The sequence below is a fragment of the Nycticebus coucang genome, chromosome 3, assembly GCF_027406575.1.
Source record: "Nycticebus coucang isolate mNycCou1 chromosome 3, mNycCou1.pri, whole genome shotgun sequence".
In the NCBI taxonomy this organism is placed as follows: Eukaryota; Metazoa; Chordata; class Mammalia; order Primates; family Lorisidae; genus Nycticebus; species Nycticebus coucang.
This window is the reverse complement of record NC_069782.1, coordinates 125417850-125422299: the sequence shown is the minus strand read 5'-3', so window position 1 is coordinate 125422299 and position 4450 is coordinate 125417850. Positions and strand designations below refer to the sequence as shown.

The 4450-nt window shown below is 49.1% G+C and overlaps 1 pseudogene across 1 annotated transcript; it reads right to left on the bottom strand.

The window, feature by feature from the left end:
• Window positions 1-1432: 1432 nt before the first annotated feature.
• On the bottom strand, window positions 1433-3323 carry LOC128581971 (adenosylhomocysteinase-like; annotated as a pseudogene). The gene is made up of 2 exons (XR_008378955.1): window positions 1485-3323; window positions 1433-1454 (listed from the first exon to the last, which is right to left on the bottom strand). The product of XR_008378955.1 is annotated as an adenosylhomocysteinase-like (transcript).
• Window positions 3324-4450: the final 1127 nt, after the last annotated feature.

Here is a 4450-nt window from a genome sequence, read left to right as displayed (position 1 = left end):
AAAAGCCAGCAAAGTCAGAGCTTGTTTGCTTTGGATGCTTGTGCTTGGAGAGGAATGGGTTTTGTTTGGGGCCATAGGAGAGGTAGCTGGAGATTTCCAAAGTGCCTGTGGATCCTTTCAGTGGCCCAAACTCTGCATGTTCGGTTTAACACATCAACTGCCATGTGAATTGCAATTACTTTACGCAGGTTTTGAGTTGGGGGCCTTGTGAATTATATATACCTCACATGTCTCTTGACCTATCTTGACCTAGTAAAACACCATAGGCACAAGGAAAAAGATTTTTTTCTAGTGTAGTGGTCAATGTGTTAAAGCCTGGGATTTCTTCATCCTCCTGGTAAGGCTGTGTGCAATGGTGCTTTTGTGTGACTCCCGCCTTTGGGTTCTATTTTTGGCTCAGAACAGAAAGGAAAGCAAGAGAGGCAGGAAATCTTTCAGAGGTCTAGGGTGTTGGAAGAGAGAATAGGAGAAGCTGGGTGACCTGTGGTGCACAGTCCTTACCTTCCCCTGGGATATGCCTTCTCTGTGCTCCTTGACCCCATCCCGGGAACCTCCTATAAGTATGTAAAGGTTCAGCTCACACATCCTCTCCTCTGGTGGCCTGTCCTCATTTTCCAAATTCTTCCAGTACTCTCAGTACTGTGTTTAAAGGTCTCTATCCATTTTTTTTTTTTTTTTGAGGCATAGTCTCATGCTCTTGATAGAGTGCCATGGCGTCACAGCTCACAGCAACCTCAAACTCTTAGGCTTAAACAATTCTCTTCCCTCAGCCTCCCAAGTAGCTGGGACTACAGGTGCCTGCCACAATGCCTGGCTATTTTTTTTTTTTTGTTGTTGTTGTTGTCATTGTTGTTTAGCAGGCCTGGGTCAGGTTCGAATCCACCAGCCCCTGTGTATGTGGCCGGCGCCCTAACTATTGAGCTATGGGCACCGAGCTGGATTGCTATCATTTTTTTTAGGCACCAAAATTTTTATTTACCCACCTTTGTGGTTTCTTTTAACATTATAAACCAAATTAATCTCTTTTTGGTCCAAGTTTGTGGATAGGGACCATCATGTTACAAAGTAGTGGCAGATTTATGCCCGCTTTGTTTTTCTGGCTCCCTCCAACCTATGGCTCTCACTTGTCCTTTCTTGGTTGTCCCTTAGCAGTCTACTCTAACCCCTATAAAATAGGGACTGAAAGTACCAACCTCGTTGTTATGAGGGTTAAGAGAAAGCCAGGCTTTTGGGAACATTCAAACTCCCAATGGTTCCTCCTTACCCTTCAATAAAGCTCCTTCTCAGGTTGGGTGTGGTGGCTCACGCCTATAATTGCTAACACTTTGGGAGACTGAAGCAGGAGGATCACTTAAGGCCAGGAGTTCAAGACCAGCCAGAGCAAGAGTGAGACCCCATCTTTACAAAAAATAGAATAATCAGCCGGACATGGTGGGATGAGCCGATAATCTCGGCTATTCAGGAGGCTAACGTAGGAGAATCACTTGAGCCCAGGAGTTTGAGGTTGAAGTGAGCTATGATGATACCACTACACTCTAGGCAACAAGACAAAGCAAGACCCTATCTCAGAAAAATAAAAAATAAAGCTTATTCTCATCTGTCATGGTCTGATGGACTAGTTAAACTGTAAACCAAGCACATGGGCCCCTAGGCTAGGTGAAAGTCTAGAGGATAAGATACGTAGGTTTTGTGACCACCACTACCAACTTTCAGCCTAAAGGACTGACTAGTGAGCAGTTCCAAGACCACTGAGCTCATGGTTTCCTGCAGACGTGTCCCTCTATCATGACCAGCCCTTGAGGAGAGCCCTCTCAATGCCCCCTGCCACACTTGGAACAGTTGAGGGATGCAGCAGAAGCCACAGACTGAGTGACAGTCCCGGGGAGTCAATAGGGGCACACAGACAAACCAATCCCAGAGTTGGTGCCATTTGCTCTTGGGGAGGTGAGGCGGGGCCTGGGCAAGGACAGCAGCTGAAAGGTGCTGAGCAGGCCTGTCTCTCAGTAGCGGTAGTGATCAGGCTTGAAGGGGCCATCACGGGGCATACCCAGGTACTTGGCCTGCTTCTCAGTCAGCTTGGTCAGCTTCACGTTCAGCTTACCCAGGTTGGCTTCAGCCACTGCTTCATCCAGCTTTTTAGGCAGGAAGTGAACCCCAACGGGGTACTTGTCTGGGTGAGTCCAAAGTTCAATCTGTGCCAGAACCTGGTTGGTGAAGGAATTACTCATCACGGAGCTGGGGTGGCCCATGGCGCAACCTAGGTTGACCAGCCGGCCATTGGCCAGCAGGATGATGCGGCGCCCATTCTTCAGCAAGTATCAGTCCACCTGGGGCTTAATGTTCACCTTCTCCACAGCATTCTCATTAAGCCACTTGACATCTATCTCCACATCAAAGTGTCCAATGTTACACACAACAGCATCATCCTTCATCTGCTCAAAGTGCTGACCAAGAATTATGTCAATACAGCCTGTGGTGGTGACAAAGATGTTGTCCTCTTGACAGGCCTCATCTGTGGTGGTCACTTTGTAGCCCTCCATGGCAGCCTGTAGTGTGATGATGGGATCAATCTCGGTGATGATGACACGGGCCCTGAAACCCCCCAGAGCCTGGACACAGCCTTTGCCTACATCACCATAGCCTGCTACTACTGCCACCTTGCTTGCAATCATCACATCTGTGGCCCGTTTGGTGCCATCAATGAGGGACTCCCGGCAGCCATAGAGATTGTCAAACTTGCTCTTGGTGACAGAGTCATTGACGTTGATGGCAGGCACTTTCAGGATCCCATTGGCCATCATCTTGTATAGGTTGTGGACCCCAGTTGTGTCTCCTCAGAGATGCCTTGGATGCCTGACAGAAGCTGTGGGTACTTGGTGTGGATAAGGTTGGTAAGGTCACCACCATCATCCAAAACCATGTTGAGAGGCCCATCCTTGAAGTACAACGTCTGCTCGATACACCACAGGTACTCCTTGTCTGTCTCACCCTTCCAGGCATACAAGGGAATGCCTGCCTTGGCAATGGCAGCGGCTGCATGGTCCTGGGTGGGGAAGATGTTGCAGCTAGACCGCTGCACCTCAGCACCCAGGGCGGTGAGGGTCTCAATGAGGACGCCATCTCCACAATCATGTGCAGGCAGCCGGTGATGCGGGCACCCTTCAGGGGCTTGGAGGCCGAGTACATCTCCCTCATGTGCATCAGGCCTGGCATCTCGTTCTCCGCAAGGTCCATGGCCTCGCGTCCCCAGTCCTCCAGGCTGATGTCAGCGACTTTGTAGGGCAATTTGTCAGACATGATGGCAGTGTTTCTGCACGCAGTGATGGACATGCTATCATTTTTTATTCATTTGTGTAAGAACCCACCAAAGGAAATATTTTAAATTTATTTATTAAAAATCTCAGGAATCTATACAGCACAGAAACATATGTTTCACTTATATAAGTTGGCACCACACTGTGAGCAATAAAAACCAGGCCTAGCGGGTAAGATAGTAGGGACTTCACCCACCAAGCGGGTTAAAGATTGTGGGGAAGATAGATGTCTCAGACCAGAGCCTGCCCATCTCATCACACTTCCCAGAGCGTCTCTGGTCCAGAACCACATGTCTCTTGTCCAACTTGAATGAAAAAGAGGAGTTGGAGGGTTGGAGGAGACTGAGACTACACACGGCTACTGCTTCAAAAAACTGGGGTGGGCTCCGTGCCTGTGCTCAGCAGCTAAGCACCAGCCACATACACCTGAGCTGGCGGATTCGAATCCAGCCTGGGCCTGCTAAACAACAATGACGGCTGCAACAAAAAATAGCTGGGTGTTGTAGTGGGCGCCTATAGTCCCAGCTACTTGGGAGGCAGAGGCAGGAGAATTGCTTGAGCCCAGGAGTTGGAGGTTGCTGTGAGCTGTGATGCCACAGCACTCTATCCAGGGTGACAGCTTGAGGCTCTGTCTCAAAAAAAAAAAAAACAACTGTGGTGGTTCTACTGTGAGGTTTCCCTCAGAGACATTTTTCCCTTCTTCCAGTGACAGCTCCTGGTATTCATATGGGGGTCACCCTAAATACACAGGCTTGGGTGGGCCTCTAACCTAGGTCCAGGTGAGAGGACCAGGCATCTTTACCCCTGGCCTTGATGTTTGGTTCAGAGATGAAAGTGTGACCAAAATACCCAGAGTGATTCCCAGTGATCGGGAGGGTGTTGTCTTTATCCTGCTCTGCTGGAACCTAAGGCGCTGTGGGGCTAGAGCGCTGGAGTGCTAGAGTGGAGAATGTTTAACAAGTGGCTCTGGGGGGGTGGGGGCGGAGAAAGAAAAAGTTCTGATAAGTAGCATTTGCCAATTCCTGTGGTGAAAACACTTCCGTCAGTGCTGATTCCAAGTTCGGACACGATGTTGTTGAGCATGGAGCTGAGAAGAAATGTGCAGTAGTAACCCTGTGTAGAGTCCATCACAGAGA